This window comes from Centrocercus urophasianus, unplaced genomic scaffold (assembly GCF_019232065.1).
Source record: "Centrocercus urophasianus isolate 14NV4802_14NV808 unplaced genomic scaffold, USGS_Curo_1.0 seq_11, whole genome shotgun sequence".
Taxonomy (NCBI): Eukaryota; Metazoa; Chordata; class Aves; order Galliformes; family Phasianidae; genus Centrocercus; species Centrocercus urophasianus.
This window is the reverse complement of record NW_024884253.1, coordinates 65,217,771-65,243,580: the sequence shown is the minus strand read 5'-3', so window position 1 is coordinate 65,243,580 and position 25,810 is coordinate 65,217,771.

Here is a 25,810-nt window from a genome sequence, read left to right as displayed (position 1 = left end):
ATGTTCATGGAAGCTGAGTGCCAGTGAACTACATTTCACTTAGAAATTAACTTTCAAGTCAGCACACGACCACAAGTTTGAATGCTGGGAAGAAACACACTTTGAAATTGCACACTCAGCTAATAATGGTGGAGGTAAGTGAAAGCAATTGAATTGTTTAGGGGAGAAAGATTTATGAGGAGAAATTTAGCTACAGCCTTAACTGGATAAGGGAAGAAATTACGGGAGGGTAACGCCAACAGCACAAGTACAATTGCTCACAAAGCAGCAAACATGAACAATACGTGCCTTCTTCCTTTGAACACGAAAAGCAACATCTTTGTCTGAATTTAAAATTGGTCAGTCTGTCAGCTCAGACTCCTAAATCTTTATTAGCCCATTTTTCCTTCCAGGTTCCATTCCTGCACGGCATTTAAACACATGCCTACTTTTAAGCACGGAAGAACTGCTGTTGAAGGCAATCTGAATTCCAAATTAGCCATATATATTTTACTACTCTGCCAAAGAGGAGCTTTGAATAACAGTATCAAAGAGTTGGATATTTTATTCCCTTTACATTGATTAACCTGAGATGAGTGTATGTCTCAAAGCTGCTGGAGGGGCCGCTCAATCTATCATCCCAACTATTGACCATCCTGTGTTCTTTTTGGATGGCAGTTCAGAATAATGTGACATCAGAAAGAGTGATTTATGGTATCATTTTACAGATTTGTGGAAGCGCCAGTCACTTATATACAGGCCCAGGATTTGATAAAAGCTCTAACGCAGAGGTTGCTAGTATTTATGGTACAATATATCCAGAAGGCTTAGAGTTGCTATCATGTTGCCTGGTGCAGTTTTCCTCTTGACTTTGAGATACATTATCCTGCTTGATATAGATAGAAAGGCTTGATTTGATGAAGGCTGCAGCATAATGCTGCAGTTAATGGCATGTTGGTAATTATTTATAAAAATCACTGAGGGAAATGCAGGAAAGGTGAAGCCTTGAAATACCTGGGCACAGAAGTCCTTTGGCCTTTTCCTTGGGACAGCTATTTCTGTAGCTCTGGAATAAAGCAGAGTGAACTTTATCCCACCACGTCTCTGGCATTCTTCCTCCCACATGTAGTGAAAGCAACTTTGCAAGCAGAAGGTTAGTTGTGGCTTTTTCCACCTTTAATCCTTGACCTTTCATTGAGACTGCAACCAATTAGTGTCAATTGAGATTTTTATTTTTTTTTCTTTGTGAAAGCTGGAGACAGAAACCAGCAAACACCTTATACATAATAGAAGATGCTGCAAATGGCTTGTAGGCAGGAAGATTTTCAAAGGTTGATGGTCTGCACTTTTTTTTTTTTTTTTAAACTCCCTGGATACCAAGCTGCTGGAATATAAACTCCCCTCTTCCTTATCTTCTGTTTTCTGCTCATGTTAATAGACTTGAAGACAATTTTGTGAGGACTTGAAGTAGCATTACAAACAGCAGCAATCTCCCTATGGCTGGAGATGTCTCGCAGACCTTATAGAGAAGTCTTTTATTAAACGTTTTGCAGAAATCCTGTCTCAATAGCACACATACCTCAGTCTGTGCCAGTGGTCCAGCTTACCCTTACTTTATTAACATTCCCGTCATCAGTTTCACAGCAAAAGCACAAGTTCAGTGGATGTTGCTTTTAAATGTGCTAATGTAGGGGTTCCCTGAAACCAAGGGATATTAAATCCTGTAAAACCTGCTTGATTTTGTTGTGCAGGAAAGAAATGCATTTATACAACTCAGTAACTTATGTTCTGGAGGCCATTGACAGACTTAGATGGCCCTACTGAATGTGCAGCTGTGTGGAGACACTGCCTTCCTGCTTGCCAAAAATCCTGCAGTTCCTGGGAACAGCTCTGATGTACCTGCATTGTGGTCATGCTCTCTGGCACATGGTGTTATGGCCTGACCTTCAAGAAAATTCTTCTTTGGGTCTATCAGATGGGGTCTATTTACTGCTCACAAGCTAACTTTTGACCTTCATGAAGCAGGTGGATAAGGAAGGTAATTAACATAGCAAAAAGAGTGCACAGCCAACAAAACCAATCAATAGCACACCTTTTTAATGTTCTGTTGCAAATATGAGCTATGTACCTTTTCCCCAAGAGACAGTGAACATGTTAAAAACAGTATGGGATGAATACACACTGCATACTGATGAGGGAAGCAATCTATTTCCCTCAAAATAAATTTTACTGACTTTTATATACACTTTTGTGAAGGTCCACTTTCCATCATTTAGAGTCTGAAATACAGTTAAGTAACATTTAGTTAATTTCATCATTCTAGATTTTTTTCTTAGGTTAATTTCACCTCCCCTCTCCCCCTCCCCCTCCTTTTAAGAATAGCAATCCTGAAACCCAAATTAATTTTGGCATTTCTACTTATGCCAATAAAGACATAAGGATCAGCCCTTATGTTTTACTTTAATGAGCATTCAGATGATACTCTCTGTCTACTGCAGAGACTGCATAACCCTTCCAGACTCTCCTTCTGAGAAGAGGTAGTTTGAATTTGAATCATATATGCTACCTGCTGTGCTTACTGCATCTCCAGAGCTAATGACTGCTATTTTTGCCCAATTGCTTTCTGCTTGTGTACTGTGTGGAAAAAGTTGCAAAGTGATTTTAAATATTTAAAGAACCAGGAAGAGAGCATATTATTTAATAAAATTATTCCAGCTACTGCACTTCCACTGCATCTGAAGGCTGACAAACACTGTCACAACTTGTTCTTAAACAAAACAAACTAATAACAGGTAAACTACTTGAAAGCAAAAATGAGCAAGTTTTGGGCAACCCAAAGCCCAAGTTGAGGTTAAAGTTAATGCACTAGATATAAGGAACTCTGAGCAGCAGGGAGGAAAGTGGGCAAAAGGTGAACAGCAGAAAGAAGAAAACATTAAAATACAATGTGTGAAACAAAAGGAAATGAGAGGGAATAAGCAACCAAATGTATAAACTGGCGTGTGGTTGTGTAATGCAAGGATTAGCTTGCACTGGAGAGAAAACTGAGATCAGAAAGCAAAACAAAATCAGTAAGATCAGAGAGAAAGATGCTGAAGGAACAGGAGATTATGACAATATCAGGCAATGAAATAGAGAAGACTCGTGATTAAAAAAAGGAAGCTTTGACAGGCAGCTAATAACAGAGGGGAAAATAAAAAGTAAATTTACAGGTAAAATAGCAAATCCAGAAAAAGAAATTGCCAATTGGGAGAGGGGATCTGAGGACAGAACAGCCTGTTCATGCCTAAGAAAAAGGACACATTCTCACACATCTTTCTCTAGTGGTGGCACCAATGACAGAAGTTGTGATATGAAAGATCAGCATAGGGATCACTTATGATTAATTTTTTGAGACAGTATATGCCTTCTATGATCTTACATAAGTCAGTTTCTACCAACTGATGATGTTTGTATTACACTCTTTACTATATTCCTACTCTTCACAAATCTTTGATTAATATTTGTCTTCCTAGGAAGCGTTAGTTGATGCTTTTAATCCTTCTTATGAACTCATGATGCTTTTTTACAGTAACCTGGTCTTGACCTAGCTCAGACCAACAGCCACTCTAATAACAACTTCTCACTGACAGTCTTTATTTCATGGACAATGTATTATAGAATCATTAAGGTTGAAAAAAACCAAGATCATCACAGTTCAACCATCAACTCATCAAAGAAGCAGTCAGTTTGAGCTGCTGAACTAAACCAGCTGCCACTCTATCTTACATGTAATGGAAGTGTCCTTCCTTAAGATAATTTCTAGGGAAAGATCTCTAACACCCAGGAAGTCTCTTTTAGGTTCAGCTCCTCCTGATGCTTTTGCATCTTGCTCCTCAGCAGGAATCTCACTCTGGAATTATGGCTTTGTAACCAGCCCTAAGGAACTGGACTCTATTAAGTAGATCTCATTTACTTCAATTGTTTAAAGAGATTATATGCCATTTACACACTTCTCATCACATCCAGGAACAAAATTTACCTTCTAGACTGCACAAGTGAATATAATTGCAATAATTTTTAGACTACATTAAACTCAGCCAATATAGGGAACAGTTTGCTAACACTAACAATAGCTAAGGCTGTTCCTTGTTGCCATGATTGCCACCTGAAGGATGCAAATGAGTTCCCGGCAGCCACCCCACACTGAGCACATATTCCTCCAATATCCAAAGATGCATTGCTCTGATACACAGCAAAATGAATCCTAGAATGGGCATCTGGCCTCAGCTGTTTCCATTTTTCTTCACTGGGTTCTCAAGTAGAGCAGGTGCTAAAAACAGCTGGAAACCTTTTGGAGTGTCTTTAATAAACAATTCTGCCAGGCTCAGCTGCAGAGACTATCTGGCTGCTAAATTCCTTTCATTTGAAGTTTATGTAAAGAATTAGTAGCTGCCAAATAAGCATAAGACAACTGCAACAGGTGATGAGCATTTCATTTCTTGTAAGAAAATCCTAGCAGCCTGCTCCTCAGATAAAGACTCACCCCAAGTCACTTCTAGAGCTAGAACAAGGCATGTGGATTATATCTGAGATCTGCAATTACTTTCTGAGTGCTATTTAACATTTGCAGAGCGTAAGTATGCTGAAAACGCTCCTTCCTGATGTTGGTTTGCATATTTTAGTCCCAGTTTTGTTAGCACTCTGCTGGAATATGCTAATGCCTTGATTAAGGAGCTTCAGGATTCTGCTGTGGATGAGCTGAGGGTTGTGTGAAATCTCACTGGTAGGAAAGGCCAAGCTGGAGCTGCACTGTGACTCTTCACAGGACTTCAAATTGAGTGCCAGCAAAATTCTTCACTGGTTTCAGAATTATACGAAGGATTTAACTAAAATGTGCTATGTATGAACTGAAACTTTTTTTCCCATGGAGCTTTTACTATTACTCTCACTAGATATTTATATTCCAGTTGAATTTAATGCCTTGGTGTGGATCAAGTCCTGTAAAGAGGTACTTTTTCTTCCAAAGTCAAGCAAAAAGATGCAGCAAGAGGAACAGAGGGGGATACAACTTTGCTCTCAAGGAGTTATATCCCTTGGATGGTCAATGTGATTTTAAGTTTCCATACTGCGGTGCTGCATCTCTCCCAGTGTGCATTACTGACAACACTCCATCCTTATATAGCTGCTCTGAGGCTCTGCCTTAGTACAGTACTGCTGGGGGAGAAGAGGTAAGGTAGAACACTGAGCCTCCAACAGCTATCTGGGAAATATCTGATAATGCTGGACATAACAGAAGGGTCAGGCCTGCAGTTTATAATAAGGACTTTGAAATCCTAACAAATTCCACTGTTCAAAGTGAACAGTTTGTAGCTCAACTGTGCTGGAATTGAATCATAAATAAATCACATGTTGCTGCAATAACACTGACAGTACATTCAGGCTGAATACTAGGAAAAAAATATTCTTAGAGTGGTGAGGCACTGCAACAAGCTGCCTGTGGAGATGGTGGATTCACTGTCTCAGAGGTGCTCAAGTGGCAGTGGAGGATGTTGTTATCAAGCATGGTGAAGGTGGTCTCACCATAGTTAGACTAGATTTAGAAGTCTTTTCCAACCTTAATGATTCTGTAAGAATGAGTTACTTCATCTTACATTGCATATACTTATACATATGTGTGAGGTAACAAAGTTTTTGAGCGAGGAAAAAACAATGGTGGTGTAGTAAAAGTAATTCCTCCATCTGCTGCAACGCCAAGTGGAGGTAATGCAGAGATGGATCTGCAGGGTAGTTTGTAAATGGCAGCAAATCTGTTCCTCTTTAAACACTCAGCAAACCAACTATACTTTTTATTTTCTAAGCATCAAGGAAGAAAAAATGGAATGTAGTTAGCCTAGGCAGACAAGTACAGTGACAGTGCAGATGGGAACAAGTGAGATACTATGCGTTATGAGAGCTTGAAAACTGGAGCAGCAATTCATTCTGCTGTGGGTCAGTACAAACACCAAGTTTCAAATTCAGAATATTATATTCTTTCTCCCTAGCTAATGTCTAAATGTTGCAGAGCTGAATACCAGCATTTAAAAGTGATTGGAGCATACTTTTCTCCAGTTACTCAGTTAGGGCATGAACTAATAACAAGGTTTACCGGCTTACCCAATCAAACGCTTCTGTATTTTACAGTTTTACAGGAAAAATATAAGAGCCATAAATGAAGCTTAGACTGAGCCTTCTGCTTTCCTTGATTTCCTTCCACATTTCTTACTGTTCTCACCCTACTGAGCACACCCATGCTAACCCATCCTCCTCAGTCAGTTTTCTGTGACAGAGTATCTCTTCTGAGCTGAAACTATTTAATGAATTCATTGAATTTCTGAGCTGAAGATATTCCATGAGCATAAATCTACAAATTTTTTTTTTAATATCTAAGATTTACTTCCCAGAGGATTTACTATCAATGCAAATCTGTTTGCTAGCCTCTATCTGTGAAAATATAATGCTTGAATAATAATTTACACAATAATCATTCAAACATGAAAAACAAATGTTTCTCCTGCTAAAAGCATAGGCCATGCAAAACTATTGAAACCCAAGCGGAAATTTTTAGAGAACAATAGACTGCCTAGTGTAAATTCATGTCAATGACATGAAAATCTCTTCAGTATATAAAGATTTTTAACTTAGCCCAGCAGTGACTTATTTAAAACCCCACTTCACTTAAAATGTTTGTTATTGTTAGTATGATATTCCTGATAACCTATACTTCCACTACTACCTGGAATCCTACCAAGAATCACAGAATGGCCAGGGTTGAAAGGGACCTCAAGGATCATGAATCTCCAACCCCACTGCCACATGCAGGGCCACCAACCTCCCCATATAATACTAGACCAGGCTGCCCAGGTCCCCATCCAACCTGGCCCTGAACACCTCCAGGGACAGGACATCCACAACCTCTCTGGGCAGCCTGTTCCAGCACCTCACCACTCTCTCTGTAAAGAATTTCCCTGTCATCCAAACTAAATCTTCTCTCCCTCAACTTAAAGCCATTTCCTCTTGTCCTGCAGTTATCTACCCTTTTGAAGAGTTGATTCCCCTCCTGTTTGTAGGCTCCCTTCAGGTATTGAAATGCTGCAATGAGGTCACCCCGCAGCCTTCTTTTCTCCAGGCTGAACAAGCCCAGCTCCCTCAGCCTGTCTTCACAGGGGAGGTGCTCCAGTCCCCTGATCATCTTCATGGCTCCCCTCTGGATACTCTCCAACAGCTCCCTGCCTTTCTTGTACTGAGGGCATCAGACCTGGACACAGTACTCCAGATGGGGCCTCACAAGAGCAGAGAGAGGGGGACAATCACCCTGTCCCTGCTGGCCACCCCTCTTCTGATAATTCTGATGAACTACCACAGTGATGTTAAATTTACCCAGCAATTCTTTTAAGTTTTAATACTTTCAATTACCTATGCAAATATCATGCATAGAAACTAAGTGGCAGCTTTCTTTAAACAGACTCCTAGTTCCTTTAATAAGCTTACAGGATATTGAAGACAAAACATTAACAATAGCATAAAACATGTAGTGGTACAGAAATCTCATTAGCCATAGATACTTGGCTTCCCCTTTGCCATTGGCAAATCCTCATCTACTTTCAATCAGGTGTCATCCTGATAACAACTACAGGCATTATTTAATAATTTGGTTATACATGCATATGAACTCCACAGACAATCTTGTTTGCCTCCTGGTCCTCTGCGTCACCTAGTGTGCTTTGGTATTGTGTTACTGTTCAGGTGAATGTATACAGCTACCAGTGCAATCTTCTCATATTTGGCAGTAGACCAAAGGTGAGGAAAATGAACAATTGCTTTTGGAAATAATGGACTAGATATTCAGCTCAGCTGCTTTGATTTACGCTAGCTGAAGTCCTATTCCAATATCATCAGTATCTTCAATCAATCAGTCCTTATTGCCAATCCTTATTTTGTCACAGGAGCTACTTGATAGCATAATCTGTATGCTCACTGAAAAAGCAGGGCACTCACATGAGCCTCTGAATACAGGTAGTGTTCTGTTAATGGGACGTAGAAAATCATCCAAAATTTGAAGTCAGTGCTTTTTCTTAATGAAGTATAATAAATACATTTTCTGTGGTATAGATTCTGAGAACAATGTCTACCGTTATCATTTTGACAGGAGAATGAACATTTAAGAGGATAACTTTCGAACTCAGTCAAGTAGCAGAATAATTTGGATTCATCATTTATTTCATGGCTGTTTTTCCTATCAATCACTAATTAGTGAAGATGGATCTTTGTAAGTGGGTGCTCTTTTCTTACGCATATTTATTTTGGATTCTATTGATGTGAAGACCATAAGCCTTTTGAAAGTTGTCTTTGTGGGAGTAGTTACCATGGCAGAAACAAAAGGTGACAGTAACAGGAGATTCAGGTTAGAGAAAAGAAAAATCCTGTTTGATGTACAAGTGTTTGGAAAGAGCAGAATCACATATAACAACAGAAGGTAGGCTAATGCAGTGAGGCCATTGCACCGACTGTGAAACTTGCTACCGTTACCTTTGAGCGTAAATGAAAATGGCAAGCAATTTCCACTTAAACAGCTTTTACTGTTTTACATCTTTTAAAGTGGTTAGCAGCTATCATGGGCAGACTCAGTGGCTGAGATTATTCTAGTTCATTCGTAGAACAAAAACTCTAGTGTGTAAAATAAACTACCACCTTCTCCCCCCCTCTTTGATCAATTAAAAAGTAACAGTCTCAATCTTCTTATTTTTGATTGCATAGTTAGAGACTAGTAGAAGAGTAAAACATGCATACATCTACATTACACTGTCTATTGTATTTTTAAGTTATAGTACTTGCAACTGTAATTACATAAATAATACTCAAAACCACACGTATTTGTGTGTATATATAGATATATACATATCTGTAAGTTGTAGAAAAAGAGAGCCAGGCTTACAGAATAAGTACACATCTTGTCTAATGGTTTATTTTTTATTGTAGTTTTAAGGGACCTGAATTATACTGGGAGAAGAGTTTGTGGGAAAATGACACTGCTTACTGTGAAAACAGTTTTCTATAAGACCTCCAACTAGCTAGTGCTCTAAACTAAAGGTAGTCACAAGCATTGCTTCCTGAAGAAATCTTGTGTTGTTTCTGCTTAAATAGCAAGTACTTCACACTTTCTCAGAGAGATGATCTGCTCAGTGTAGCTGGGACTCAAGGACACTCTTACCACTTCCCTACAGCTCCCAGGCACCTCACCGGGCTAACTTGAGTTGCCACAGGTTATTTCTACCACAGAAATCTCCATGTCTGCTGATTCCCTGATCTGCATGGAGGACCTGTTTTACCTGTTAAAGCAATAGTCTGGCCAAGCAGCATTGCCACGCTCTACAGCCTCCTGATGGAAGCATCACTAGCCTGCAAGAATGGAGAACTTTGTGCTGCCTGAACCTTAAAATCATGTGCAGCGCAATATGGGTTAAAAAAAAACACACTAGCTTGAAAGATGCAGAAGAGCAATGTTATATCTGGTTGTGTTAAGATCTAACCTACCAGACCTATCCCTCCTGTTCTAAAGAGGACTTGTTTTTCCAGGTCTGTAGAAAGAAATTGGATACCATTATTTTTGTCTATTAACTGTTTTGTCTTTCTGGAATTCCTAATGCACATTTTGAAAGTCTCCATGCTTGATCATATTAAGTAATTAAGATATAGATTATAAGATAGAAGGTTAAATGTACTTTCTCAGCTGCTGAAACAACTCATTACAGTTCAGAGGCCTTACACATTCTGTTTGTTTTCCATGTATACTGTTTCCCACACTTTACATACATACCTCAGCATGATAAATAGATGCAGCTCATTGTGAACCTTGTCTCAAGCCAGCTTGACAGCAATCAATCACTTTGATGAGACAGTGGATTTGTGGGGACTGACTGGAAACCACATCTTAAAGAATGCTTTGACAAACCACACACGGACACCGGCTGAAAAAAAGAGGATTTTAAAGAACTGACAAAGAGGTAAGCACAGAGCTGTCAGGTCCTGTGGATTTAGCTTGGCTATAGGATTGACACTTTTGTTCTACTGTCACCTGGTAAAAAGGACTTCCACACTTTTCTGCCCAAAAGCTGGGATATCTGTGTACTGTGTTTCACTTGCCTACCTGCACCTCACTACACGTTCAGAGCATTTCAGGAGATATAACAAAACATGACTGTCTCATACTTCTTTCTTTCACTGTTCAACACCAAGGAACTTAATGTATTACTCTCAGCACATTTTCTCAGGGCCAATTTGCTTATTTTTTTGATTAAATCTCCATGAAAAATGACTTTTAGGTTCAACACTTAAACAGAAAAATATTTTAAAAAACCTTGTTTAACATTCTTTACAGAAAGGAACAAATGTAGGAAGTAAAAAACCCTGGGAGAGAGTAGTTAGGTAAGGAGTTCTCTCCTTAGCCTAGAAGGCGGAGATACTTCACTGACTATTAACTTCAGAAAATATTTAATTTTCTGATATTTAAATACAGAAAACAATAAGCAAAACAACACAGAGCATATTTCTGACCTCTTGCCCCACTTGACAGCTCAGCATACTGGATAAGCAACTCTCATAGGAAATGAAGATCCAAAGATCAAGGGTTTACTAAGAGGGAAAGGAGCCTGTCATCCTTCTATTTGTGTTAGTCAATTCCTTCTCTCTTAAGCTGCATGGCTGAGCAGATAATAATCCAGCCCTGGGTTTCAAGTCCTCTTTTATGGAGGAAAGGATTTTCCCATGAGTTTGTTACTCATAAATGGCACGAGGGCATTAATTACTGAGCAGTTGGAAGTGAAAGGGTTTATTTCTCCAATTTGTCAAATAGAATGCTTTAGTAAACATGAGAGTAGGAGAGCTTGGAATCAAATTGGTGAATAAAATATTGACAAGAATAAATATCAAGTTTATTGTGTACAGTTATTTTGAGAAAATTAGCTGTCATAAGTTAGTGCTAGCAGAAGGAAAGGGAAAAAGAAAAGTGTACCTGCCAAACTCCTCACTCTCCAAAATAGTATGCTCAAAATGGAATAAATTAGACAAAACACCTCCTGCACAGTATAAATCTATGCAACTTGTCACAGGTGTTACTTGGTCTCCATATGACCAATCTGAAAGAAAAGCTCAAACCACATTTCTCCCGTCTGCTGATCACACTGATCAATTTGGCAGGTCTACACAATTTCTAATACTATTCAACAAAGAAGAGAAATGTGGCTCCAATGGAAAAGTAAATTGGCAAGTACTCTGGGGCAGATCCCAGCAGTGGAAATCAGTCAAGTTTAATCAGTCAGCAGCAGAAATCTATAATTCAAAGTGGAACTGAATTTACACCTGCCTGTTTCTCCAAATATTTTTTTTTGTAATAGCGTGGCTACAAAAATGTTTCCAGTAGCTGGGAGTTCAAATGAAAGCTTTTCTGATCTGGAACTCAGGGAACTCCTTTCCTTCCTCTGTCCAATATTAGACACAATTCCCATTAGATACTATTTGTGTAAAGTGGTAAGAAAGAGGAGATACTATACAATTACAGCAATTTCTAATCTATTGTAGAATAATAGAGTTAAAGAATTGAGTTGAAATGGACTCTTTAAGGTCATCTGGTTCAACTTCCCTGCAATAAAAAGGGACATCTACAGCAAGATCAGGTTACTCAGAGTCCGATTCAGCCAGTCATAGCAGTACTGACTCTTCCCTCAGAGTAGTAAGCATTCACATTATCAAACCAAACCCAAATTAGCAAATCCCTCTAATCTGTTGCGCTTCTCTCTCTCTCATTCAAATTCTGTGAAACCAAAGGAGACACAGTTGTCTCAGCTTCACATCTCCTTCCTAATCCTATATTTGCTTCAACAGTAAATCAAACAAATCTCTTTCACCTCCCTCCTCCTGATGAAGCAATAGCCCTTTTCATTTTTGAACTCTGTTTCAGCAGAGTGGCATCGCATTTATTTTTAATAAGCCCCTGCCTTGACTGTGTCTACAGCATCAAAGATACATAGGTGCTTAACATCTCTGAATTTAGTAATTGATTGGTGGCTGAAGGGCTCTATGGATGAGTGCCCAGGTGACCAATTAAGAAACTCATAAGCTTTTCATAATGCCAACAACTGCTGTTTTATTCCTCCCCCTTCTTGACATTTTCCTGCCCTCATGTTGGACTACGTTGTCACATTCAATTAAACTGTAAGCAGGACTTCAAAATTCATTTCAGCAGCAGACCAGAGATTGCACATTCACAATTTCTCCTTTACTCTTGGTTTACAGAGAGAACCAAACAAATTCAACCTCTTCTCACAAAAGTAGTAATTTCCCACCATACATATGAATGGCAGAGAATTTAAGCTCTTGTGGATGGATTTTGCTTCTATCAACGGGCACCAAGGTAGAGTTGCACCCTTCTTTCACTAAGCTATGTGGTGCTGCCTACCAGTAGATGCAGACAGATTTTATTCTTCTGTGCCTAGCTGTTACTCTTCTAAATTGAAGCCTCAGAGGAAAAAAAGAATTATTTTCTACAATTGCTTATTAATCTGAAAGGCGCTGAAAAGTCTTTTTTCAGGATAACTTTTGAAGACAGGTATTATTGACATAGTACTGAAAGTTGCAAACACATTTAAACGTTTTCTAAAAACACAGACAAGAGTTGTTCAAGTAAACTAACTATATGCCCACTCTAGCTTTGTGATCATGGCGAATTTGAAAAGGACCTCTTCTGGTTCTCTGTAACTGCAAGTGAAACTGAAAGCTTTTTGCTCTGACTTGCCATTTACAAGCTAGTTATTTTCTTTATTGTGGTTCGGCTGAGTTATGAAATGAAATATAAAATGCATGAAGAATGGGCTACACACCTTATTTAAAAGTGTACACGTAGGCCAAAAATCTGTTTCATGCATATAGCAATACGATGGGAAAAGTGTTACAACTGAGGCGTGATAATAGAAGGACTGGCACAGTAGAAAGGATCTATAAAGAAAGGGAAGAAGATTGCTCACCCATATGAGAAGATTCTAGGAAATACTAGGAAAGCTTCTCAAAAGAGGGATCTCCAGAAAGAGATCCTTCCCCAGTGGCAGTCAGCTCTTAAAAGGGGTCTAAGAGAGGTGCAGCTCTACCCCTTCCGGTCACACAGCTGAACTGCCTTCACCTGTGCTCCCAGGGCTGATCCAGTTTTTTCCCCAAGTGATCAATCAGTGGTTCAGGCTGTGACTCAACAGTTCCCATACAATGCATTATATATAAATTGAAAGAAACTGATCACAAACATATACTGATTTTCTTTACAATTACTAAGTAATTACTAAGATTTTTTTTTTCTATTGACAAAGTTTAAGAATTAACTCTTTCCCTTTAACATGCTAGGATGCTTCCTCATGTGAAATTATCATTGAATTTACTGGTAGACTTCTGGGGAGAACTTTTGATAGACACATACATATTTAGAGAAGCAACTGTCACACTCATAACAGAAACCAGCAATATAATGAAAACTACGCCCAACTAAAGCTCATTAAATGAAAAAACTCAAACTACTCCTGATCTTGTAAGGCTTTCAACTGTAAAAACTGTTACAGTTCAAAATTAATTAGATGAATGTAACACAATGGAAAGCACATCAATGTAATGACAACAAAGTTCCAGGCTACAGCAAGCAAGAATTTACTTAAATGCAACAGAAACAAAGAAAAGAAACCATTTACCTTTATAAGACCTCAGGTATGGAGGAGTATTCAGTAAGAAACCCCTACCTCCCTTGCCAACCCTTAAATGAAGTCTGGGAAGGGGTGCATCCTAGATCCACTCCTGCTCACTCAAGTACATTGCATGCAGCTGAGCTCCCCTGGTTAGCAATGCCTTCCCACCAGGTGCTCAATTACTGTTTCAGGGCAATGACTTAGCATTCCTGCTACAAGAGTAATGCTATACTCTCTCATGGAGGACAAACGTAATAAAGTAATGATTCAGTGTGAGTATTGAGTGATCATCACCTTTATAGCTATATCCAAATAAAACTGAGTACAGACCAAAGAGATACGGTGAAAAGAGAGGAAAATTATGTTGGAGGAAATAGATCCAAAGAAGGTGCAGAAAACAGAATAAAATGGTTATTAATTGCTTCCAGTCTAATAAAGATAATTGAAGATACAAGGTAAATCATTCACTTTGTTATTGTTGTTGCATAAAGACAAAAGCATTTCAATATGGGAAAAAACATGGTATCAGGTAACACTGAAATGCTTTCTCAACAGCCTGCTTAGCCAAATCTCTGGACAACAGGAAGTATTACAAAAATAGAGCACTGAGATTACTGCTCATGCAGCAGGCTCTGTCAAAAAATATACAAGAACAGTGATGGAAAAGTGGTAGCACTATTTGTTTATTGTTGCCTGCTAAGGATTAAATTATTGATTTATTTAGGCTTTTAAGGAGAAATATTTTCTTCTGCAGCTTTATTAGAAGTATAAAAAACCTGAAGGAAAAAAAGACTTCTTAATATTCTAGAGAGATTATTTTACTAAACTGTGAAATTCAACACAGCCTAAACATGAGCGTACTTTCACTGACTTCCATGAACCTATGTGGAAAATAAAGACCATCAATTTTCTGTTGTTTCTGTTCAATGTTTTTAGGCAAAATGGCAGGAGCAAAGCCAAAATATCTGTTAAAATCAGACACTACATTTTAGAAGAGGTCAGGATAGAACTGAATGTTTCATTACAATTAAAGTATGCAAACCAATGACTTATTCTCTCTGTAGAAAAACAAACTGAGTGTGTCTTCTATTAATTTGCTTCCTACTTGGTCTTTGAGCTGTACCTGACAATCATTGACAGTGTTATTCCATGTGGCTGTCTAAATGGCATTTCTTATGGGTTGACACGTTAAAACAACCAGTTTGATGAAATATATTTTCTAGAACTATTTTCTTATGATAGAGCATGAATGCAAACAAACTGATGGTAAATTAACCTGAAAAGGAGAACAATAATTTGAAATACAGTGAAATTGTGCCAACTTACTTGGCAATTGATAATCATTTCTAGTCCATAAGCTGTATAATTAATGGATATTAAGATGCTATAATCACAAAAAAGAACAAGAGAGTTAGGCAAAGTAGACTAAGACAACAAGAGAGAATAAATAGAAAGCTTACCTGTATGCTAGGCTCACCCACAAAAAACACCAGAAGAGAGGATCTCCAGACAAGATCCTTCCCCGCTGGTAGCCAGCTCTTAAATAGGTCTAGGAGAGGTGGAGCCAGGCTCCACCCCTTCCGGCAGCACAGGTGAATTGCCTTCAGCTGTGCTCCTCTGGCTGACTCATGGCTTGCCTCAGGTGATCAATCAGAGGTTCAGGCCATGATTCAGCAGTTCCCATACAATAGGCACAACATATTTTACAAGCAAAAGACAACTCTTGTTTTGTGAAACTTTCTGAGAGCTTTGATATTTGCCATCCAAAAATTAGTATTAAAAAAAATAAAAAAAAAATCAGAATGTATCTAATACAATAGGCCTAAAGATTACAAATTAATCACAATTCTGTAATCTAATTTGGAAGTGTACTGTTGCAGTGCAGCTGCGTCTAAAAATCTAATAGATCAGCAAAGTCTTAACATGGTGATTTTTGGGGGCGTATTTTATTTGTGTGTTTTGATTTTTCTTCTTAGGTTTCAAGAAGAATATTTCAAGCGTTCTAGTGAGTGGTTATATTTTTGTTGTTTTCTGCTATGATCATAGAGATGCTCAGGAAGGAACCCGAAGTGGCTGACTTGCCATTCCTAACTTTAACTACGGAAATGGAGGAAAGGAAATCTGTGCAGAATAGCAGTAATATCTATGATGTATTATTGAAATAGTTTATACCAGATCCTGTGTATGGAACTGGCCCATATGAATGTTAATTAGCACAGGCACTCAGGAGCTCTATGCTATGCTTTGTATTAAATTATTCTGCCCAGCTTACTAAAGATTTGTATGCTGAAAATATTTGAGTATTCTAACAATTTGCAGAACATATTCCTCTTCAAAAAAAACCCCACCATTTCTAACCACAGAATTTGTAGAGAATCTGAAGGAGTCAACTCGTACATATAGTTTACAAAAGACTGAGAAAACTATAGCAAAACTATGTCATAATTAATAGAGATATAGTCAAGTGAATCATGTAATAACTTTGTTCTATGAGGAAAACAACACAGAAGATAAATATTCTCAGCTGGATGCAGTATTTCTGGGTAACAGTATTACAGAGTTTTTAATTTAAAAATTATATTTTGGGTGATTAATATTGTCAAAAAGATAAATAATCTGCCTCAATATAAATAAAGATTTAGAAAATTTTACTTAAGAGTTTTACTCAGTGGTTGTATATCATTGTCAGGTAGAGCAAAAACTCAGGGACTGAAGGCACAAAGGTCCGCTATGAAGCAGCGGAGTGCTGAATAGTGTACAGCACTCTTGCAGACACATTATTATTTGTTATTTGCAAATGAAGTTTCTTCTTTTTCTGTGTTGCTTTGACTGAAAAGTACTTTCTCTTCTTTTCCCTCTGCTACTTCAAGTCCCATCTGCTCTGCTTTCAAATTGCTGCAGTGAATGTTATTTCCAGATGGGAGGGACAATCCAAGGCTCTGTTACGCAGCTGTGTGCAGGTTTTGGTTGCTTATCTCCTCATCTGAGTTCACTTCACCTTGGTGCTCTGCATCACATTTTTCTCAGAGGTCTGAAGAGCACAGTTAAAGCTGCCCCTCCTTATTTGTCCCAGAGGCTGCAACTTGAAAAAGCACTTGAACATGGTCTTAAGTGTTTTGCTGAAGAGGGCTCAGGCAGGCAGGAAGTTTCCTCTGCTGCCGCTGAGCAGCTCTGCAGTGCTCAGTCTTGTGCTGGGAAAGGGAAGCCATAGGGAGAGCCTGATTATTCCATCCCAGAGACACAAAGCTGTGGATGCCTGTAGACACCTGAGAACACTTTAGAACATGGGTTACTAACCTTTTGCTTTCCTGGGCTGTGAAGAGTGAAGAGGAATTGTCTTGGGTCACATATAGAATAGATATTATAGTTAATTTTAATTTATTTTAATCAAACAATAAGAAAAAGAGGGCAACAAAACCAAGAATACTCTTTGCTAAATTGCATTTAATTGCCTCCCACTAAGTGTATTGGAACAATGGAAATCCTAGTAAGAAAGGAGATTGATTTAAAAACAGACAGTGTTGACTTACTTGTATTCCTTGAAATCCACGTGGCTCCTATCTTCTCTGCTGAGTAAAAGATCTATTGGAAAACCTGAATTACTTGATTGAATTAAAGCAGCTTTCTCCTTGACCTCTCTGCTTAGGCTGTCAGCATTATTTTCTGAAAGCAGCTTGTTTTCTATCTTGAGAATAATGCGCAGTTTCAGCCCCCTCAGCAAGCATGCTTAAATGCTGTAATAGCTTGGGGCTGGTAACACTACTGTAGGCACTGGGTATGCAGGAGACTATTTCAATCCTTATGTAAATGGAGTAGCAATTCTGTGCTGTTTTAACCTGTCTGCAGCCTTCTAGCTTATCCATTGGTCTCTAGATACTCATACTCATGGCCCAGAATATCTGCCTTCAAAATAACTTCCCAGTCAGCCCCTGGAGAGGTTTAGCAAAGCCATGACACATATGACTCATAAGTAAATTTCTTACCTCAATGTAAGGCTCTGAACTGAAGAGTATTTCTGTATTTCAGGGGGTAAAAAAAAAAAAACAAAAGACAAACATGTCCCTTTCCCTTTCAGCTGAGTCCAATAGAAACAACATTCTTAAAATATTTTAAAATTTAGCAGAAAGTGACTCTGCAGCACTCTGATTAAAAAAAAAAAAGAAAGATATTTTTGTAATAATATGATTGACTCTAGGTGCCAGATTTATAATTAGCATCTTTCAGTACAGAGGACACAGTTTTAGCTGTGTGCCTTAATTTTAATTTACTGCTGTGTATCTATGTTTACAGCTTGTTTTTACAGACTGAGAGAGTTGGGGCTGTTCATTCTGGAGAAGAGAAGGCTCTGGAAGACTTGAAGACCTAATAGAGGCCTTCCAGTATCTATTTGGGGCTGTAAGAAAGAAGGGGACAGACTCTTTAGCAGGGTCTTTGGTGACAGGACAAAGGGGAATGATTTCAAACTAAAAGAGGGAAAATGTAGATTGGAGATAAGGAAAATGCTTTATCAGTGAGGATGGTGAAGCACTGGAACAGGTTGCCCAGAGAGGTGGTGGATGCTCATCCTGGGAGACATTCAAGGACAGGCTGTGAGGAGCTCTGAGCAACCTGATCTAGCTGTAGGTATCCTGTTCACTGCAGGGAGTTGGACCAGACAGCCTTTAAGGGTTACTTCTAACTCAAATGATCCTATGATTCTATGATTTTCTGGCACTCTGGATGCTATAGAAGGAAAAACTGCCTTGGATTGCTACCATGAAACTCTATTCTCTGTTTTATACCTTCCAAATAACCTGACTTAATTCCCTACTTTTTGTGGACCGGAATCAATTAGCAGGGTTATAGTATCCTTAGGCCTTAACTCAGTGCACCTCATTGATTCTGCTCTGTTGTAAGTGAATTAACCTCAATGAAACAAGTGTATGAGAGAGAGTGTGTTCAGTTGGATGCACAAATTTAATACTGATTTGATATGGGAAAATATTAAGAACACCTAATTTTGATCTACTGGACTAGAAACAGGCTTCTGCTGGACATGATTCAGTGCAGACGCCAAATTTTGGTACTCTTTTACTGCTAGAAAGTGTTTGTACCACCAGTGAGTAACAGAGAAAATCTGGGGAAGACCTGGCTAAGTTCAATTTGTGAATTGAATAGCTTGATTTGTTCAACTTTTCCCTGTAGATTTACAGGCTATGCCACAAAGCTGTAGGATATTAATTACAACAGACCTATTATTTGTCTTTGTATGCTGACAGATGATTGTGGAGCAGAGCAGATCAGGACAATACTCCCCTGGCCCAGCTGGCAGTACTGGGCATGATGCACCCCAGGCTATGGTTGGCCCTTTGGGCTGCGAGGGCATATTGTTGAATCGTATTCAACTTGCCATCAACAAGAACCCCCAGATCCCTTTCCATTCAGCTGCCCTCCAGCATCTTGCCTCCTGGTTTGGATGTATATCCAAGGTTGCAAGCGCAGAATCTGGTGATATTTAAGGTCCCTTCCAACCCAAGCCATTTTGTGATTGGTTGGTTCTAAGCTTCTGTGATGTCTCCAAAGATGTCTAAATGTGATCACGTAGATCTCAGATGCCAGAACTGTGTCTTTATCTTCTGGTCTTGTCTGTGCAAGGACAGCAGAGCCCATGTAATTGGTGTCAATGACTCCTGACAGCCCTGCAGCTAAGCAGGACCATACATGCAGAGAGTTTCAGATTCTCTCATGTTTCAAAGCAATTCTGCCAGACTGCTCCCTGCCCTATGTGTGTTATTGAGGACCTCGGGGCCATGTGCTGTCAGCTAGACTCTCACAAACTCACTGCTACTGAGTTGAAGCAGCCATTAGTCAGGCAGAGTGGTATTTTCAGGGAAAGCAGTGTTGATGGATTTTCTATTTGACATATTCTCCAGCAATTTCTTAACATTTTAAGATGAGATGATGAGTATGCACTTCTTGACAGGGTCAACGCAGTGGAAATAATGTATATCTGTAAATAGTCACGTATTGTAGGGATCTATGGTCCAAATGAATTAGATGCTCTTCTCCAATGCAAGTTGCCTCACAGCTTTATATTCAATAACATATTCAAGGCTGCATGCTCTATATGCCATTAAAGTTCAAGCTCATATATTATTCCTGTTGTATATGTACAAACCAAGCCTGAGATTGCCTTGAAAAAAAAAAACAAAAAAATCTTTATGAATAAAAAATGTTTCTTGGCTCCATTATAGGTTGTGAATTATTGATAATTTTAGAAAACACACTGAACTGAGCAAAAGGGGAACCATGGATAAAAAAAGTTCTCAGAAAAATTATAACACCTGATTTAGATACAGAAGTTGTTACGCAAGTGTTGGCATTAAGAAAAAATAAAATGAAAAACCAAAATAAAAAACTAGCAACAAATTGCAGCATACTTTTTTTCCTTTGGTGTGGTTGCACTCTTCTAATACATGTTTTACCAAGAGATGCAGTTCAGTGACCAATTTCACTGTTGTGCAAAGTGGTAAAAAAAAATGGACAAGTAGCTGAGGAAAAACTCGGAAACCGTAACAAAAGCCTGGAGTGCCAGCGCCAGTCGGTGCAATGAAGAGACATGAACTCTGATGAGAGGCTGAAGAGGATATCTGACCACACTGAAAATGTGACTAACGGGGGAAAGGGTGGAGAAAACAAGCTTTGAATACAGTGCAAAGAGAATCAGAAAAGCATTTATTGAATCATCATTGTGAATATCATACCTTCATCAGAGTCTCAGGAACATCTATTTAGTTGCTTCAGGTTCTGTATTTTAAAGTCTCATAAAGTAAGAATAGTGTCCAAGAAAGTTTGCAATGCTGTGTAACAAAGCAAATTCTTCCATGGTTCCTGTTAGAGCACTTAAACTCCTGCTAAAATTGTTATTCTGAAGTCCCTGAAGAGGGGGACCACAGTCCCCCTCCTCACTTACAGCAGGGAATCTAAACTGGTCTTCAGGGGAAAAATGGGCTACATCTATTGAAACTCTTACAAAGAGCGAGGTGCTGACACTCGCTTCCAAGTCCACCTTCCTGAGAAGAAAATTCCAAGGTTCTTCTAAACTGTGAGCTATCTCAATGAAAAGGCTTGGAAAGTATCCTTTTTTTTATCTGTGATATGTTTCATGACTGGAATTCGATCAAAGGGCTGAAATACCTTTCTAATGAAGCCAGGCTGAGGGAGTTGGGTTTGTGCATCCCAGAGAAGAGAAGCTCCAGGGAGATCTCTTTGAGGCCTGTAATATAGCTGAAGAAGGACTCTGTCAGGGAGCATAGTGATAGGGTAACAAGGGCTACAGTTTAAAGATAAAAGAGGGTAATTTTAGGTAGGATATTCAGAAAAAAATTCTTTACTCAGGGGTGGATGGAAACTGTTGTCCAGAGAAACTGTAGATGCCTCATCCCTGGAGGTGTTAAAGGAGAGGTTGAATGGGGCTGTGGGCAACCTGATCTAGTTGAAGATGTCCCTTTCTCTGGAAGGCGGGTTGGATCATTCCATTATTCTATTGTTCAATATAGCTATCTTTTTAGAATTAGATTGTACAACTGAGAATACATTTGCAACCATCTAACTCTTATTTTTAAATTAGAGCACACCCATATGAAAATTCAAATAGATTTTGGACCTTGAGTACCTGATATTTTCATGGATATGAAATCAAATGAGCTTGCAAACTTCAGGAAGGTAAGAGTTTAACTGCATTCATCCTATTTTGAATCTGCATTTCAGTCTGTTTACCAGTGACAGCTGTGCTTGTGGTATAGCTCAAGGCTCTTTACTGGAGTTGAATAAGGAATATTTCCTGCCCCAGGAACTCAGAAAACAAAGGGAGTGTGAGAGGGGAGAAGATAAATAAACCAAAGAAACAGAAAATAACAACTTGCTTCCTTCACACAGAAGGGTAAAAATAAACAAACCACATCTCTTTACTATTATCTGTGGAATTCTGCCTTTGCAACACTCACATTTCCAGTGTGAACCCAAAGTGACAAGTTTATTTTCTTCTTGTCTTAGGAGACTTCTTCCCTCTACCGTGATAGCAAAACCCTAGTTTGGCTTATTATCAGTTAAACTGGACTGGTTAGTTCCCTTAGGTAACAGATTTTTCCCAAAAGTGGAACTACATTTTAGATTTCTTCTTATGTGCAAGTCTTTGCGTTATCAGTCCTGGTTGAGATGGGATTCTTGCTCTGTAATGTACAAATTCAAATTACCCAAGTGATTTAAGTCTTTAAATGGTATTTAGCTGTGAGAAAAGACTGTTGTCTCTTAAGTATTTTCAGGAAATTAAAGTCATCCTGCTTTACACAACTCCACTGTTGATGTCTTCCCACATCAAGGGAAGATGTACCGTTTTAAAGTACTTCGGTAGCTATACATCTGTCAGAAAAGGCTGCACAACACCATGACGTTGACAACTTGCCAAGAATTGTTCCTGGTGCCTTTCTCCTTATTTCATTTTAGAGACTGGGAGACTTTGTTTGCTTTTTGAAGAGTCCCTTGTCAACATTCTTAAAGAGCTTGAGTACAAACCATGAAATGCCTGGGTAGGAAGAAATATATCTACCAACATCTAACAGCTGAATTTTTTGCATGATGTTAAGATTTGTTTCCAATTTATCATTTGTGCTTAAGCATGATTTAAAACTGAGTTGCTTTTAATTGGTTTTGGATCAGGCACTATTACTTATTCATTGCATCACAGCAGTGTTCAGCATCTCCAGTCCTGGAACTTTACCCTACTGTGCTAGAAGGCAAACACCCAAACCAGCAAGTCCCTTTGTGATTGAAATAACTCATCTTAGCAGAACTCATTTTACTGAGAGTTATCTGAAAATTGTCTTGGCTATGATTTCCAAAGTCCTATGCAGAGTAATTCAACTTAAAATGCATAGCTAGTAGGAGCTAAACTAAAAGGCACAAACAAAATATTTTTATCTGCATGACGTAAACATACATATATGCAATGTAATTATATGTCATTCCAAGACCCAAACCAGTTTTGCAAAAAATGGAGAGGTATTTGCTTGCTATGTATCTGCTGAATGAATTACTCAGCAAGAGCTTTAGAAATTCATTATAGATTATAGATTATGCTTTATTTTGCAAAGAAAGGGAACAGAAAAACAAGTTGAGGGAAAAGGGATCCCTGTCCATGGAGACCCTTCTGCTGCTGCCTGAATTGCAGTATCTTCTAGGTGACTAAGTCCATTATGCTGTTTATAGTTGGCAGGTATTAATATGCAGGGCTTCTAAATTAAATTAACATGGAGACACAGTCCTCAATTTGTGCTTTGATAGTGTGTTATGATAGTATCCATATCTTGCAAAGGAGAAACATTACACAATGACTTTTCTATTGGCTTTGTGTATAATAAAGACATACAATTTCCATCTGAAATTTTGAGTGAGATTTATCAGCACAAATTGCTGTGCTTGCTTATGTTGATAATTTCCTTACTTTGCTTAGGATGTTTGATAAACATGTTTTTTTTCTAGAGTTCCAGAAATTCTGTAATATCATTTCAGATCTGTCCAGGAAACCCTTTAATGAACTAGAACTGTCGAGTATAACCCTCTTTCATCTAGCAGTTTAATATTTGGGATGAATATTACAGCCAAAGGGATTAGCTTTCCTTGGTGTTTATGAAGTTGCTGTTAAGGCAGGTTTATAATCATTGTAGCAACACAGCACGTCAGGAGGGAGCCATTGAAAAACATTCCATGATCAGGACCATGACCTTGACAGCCCTCACTTTCAATTGTTTTGGCAATATTTTTCCATCTGTTGCAATTGGGAAAATTTGTTGCATGCCAATAAACTTATTTGGACTGTTCCAAAATACTGTCTGTGTTGGAGTGAACATATCTAAGAAAGGCCATGCATCTCAATTTAACATATCTTACTATCTTTGCCCCTATAGCATCTCATTTATTACTTCTTGCATTTCAAACTCAGCAGACTTAAAGAATAAAGCAGGAAATGGATTTTATTTATCTTAGCTTCAGTAGAACACTGTTTTTAAAAATTCTTCATAGATCAAATGAGGAAGTACAGACTAGACAAGAGGATTATGAGCTGAGCTGAAAACTGCTGGGGTCATAAGCACAAAAGCCAGCCGGAGGTCTGTCTGTAATGAAATACCCCAGGTGCTGATGCTGTGGTCAGTATTGCTTGATAGTGTCATTAATGACCTTAACAATGGGATAGAGTGCACTTTTGGCAAATGTGTAGGTGATGTGAACTTGGGAGCAGTGGTTGATACACTGCACAGAGGGACATTGATAGGCTGCAGAAATGGGCTGACAGAAGCTTCATGAAGTTCAACAAAAGAAAATGTCAAGTTTTGTAACTGAAGAGGAAAATCCTGATGCTGCAGTGAAGGTTTGGAATGTGTATGTGGAAAGCAGCTTGGCAGAAGAGGACCTGGAGAACAAAAACTAGTGAACAAAAACTTGAACACGAGCCAGCAATCTGCCCTTGTAGTTAAGAAGTCTGGGGTCTTGTGGAACAATGAATTGGATATACTGGAGTGAGCTGGAAAAGGTCCACAAAGATGATTAAGATATTGCAGCTTGTATCACATGAGGAGAGGCTGACAGAACTGGGGATTGCTCATCCTGGAGAAGGTAGCTCAGGGAGGGATTTTATCAGTGGGTATAAATTTCTGACTGGGGTGAATAGTTAAAGGTGCATTCAGATGCTTCTCTGAGATGCTTCATGACGGGACAAGAGGCAATAGACACAACAGCATGAAATTAAGAATATTTCACTTAAAATAAGAAAAAAACAACAAGATGGTAGTTGAACACTGGAACAATCTGTTCTCCTTCTTTTAAATACAGCTAACACAGACATGAGCAACCTGCTCCAGATCACCCTATTCTGAGCAGGTGAAATAGACTAGAAATTCTTTAAGGGCTCTGTCCAACATCAGCAACTGATTCTGTGATAAGCTATTGTGACAACACCATAACAGAAAGACCAAATATCTGATATTCCCCAGTTGATTTGCTCATTTGCAGTTGTCCAGAGACCTTTGTGTTCTTTGTTCCAAGCTAATCTGTGCTGCTCCATCACTCCTCTTGAGAGAAAGCATCATGATACAACTCTGTTACATGTGATTTAAATTTTTAATTTCTGTTTACAAAGTTACCAGAAAGAAGTGATGAGAAATGGAAGTAAAAATAAGGAATGAGGTCCAGATCAACCTTCCAACATCTGCTATGTGTTTCTCTCCTCTCTGAGTAGTACAGTTTCCAGCTCCCAAGTGAACAAACAAGTCTGTTCCTCAAACCAACAGATGCAGGGCATGAACTGATGTAACTTTATCACAATAGGTTTAGCAGTGAGGAACTTGAGTTGTCTCAGTTGTTTAGTTGAACTACTCTGCAGCTTGTCTGGGCATTCCAGTTTCCATGGAAATCTCAAAGGATTGTATTTCCTCAGAATTTCTGGCATTTACTGATATTCAGCTGAGATGAAAGTATCATCTGAACAGGCCTTACAATATTCTACATATTAGCTGGTGAGTCTTGAGTATTTATTTAGTGCTCAGAAAGATTTGCTTACAAGGGAAGCAGACTTGTCTCTGTCTTACAAACAGAGAAACAAAGGTACTGAAGATTCAGGTGGCTCATTCAAGGTAGGAAAAGTGGCTCACAAAAGAAAATGGCAATGCCTTACTCCAGTTAGATAATCAGCAAACAAAAGAAGTCTCTTTCCCTTCTTTTTGTGGTCCAAGCAGAAAACAAAAACTTCAGTGTACTTACAAACGGCATTAAAAATTAACCAGCTTGTCGTGATTTAAAAATCTCTGTATTCATGAGAACTTGGATAAGGCTTTTGTTTTACATTCAGACCAATACCAATAGCCAACAAAACCCTTACTAAAACCAGCAGCAACATTTTCTTCACACTCCAGCTTCTCTTTGAATAAAAAGGTAATTTCTAACTTGTACTATTCAGTTGAGTAATAGAAACTTTCGTGGCTGAAAATAAAAATGCACTGTTATTACCTGGTGGGGAATGTAGTATAGAGATCTAGTATAGAGATCCTTCTTTCACAGTAGAA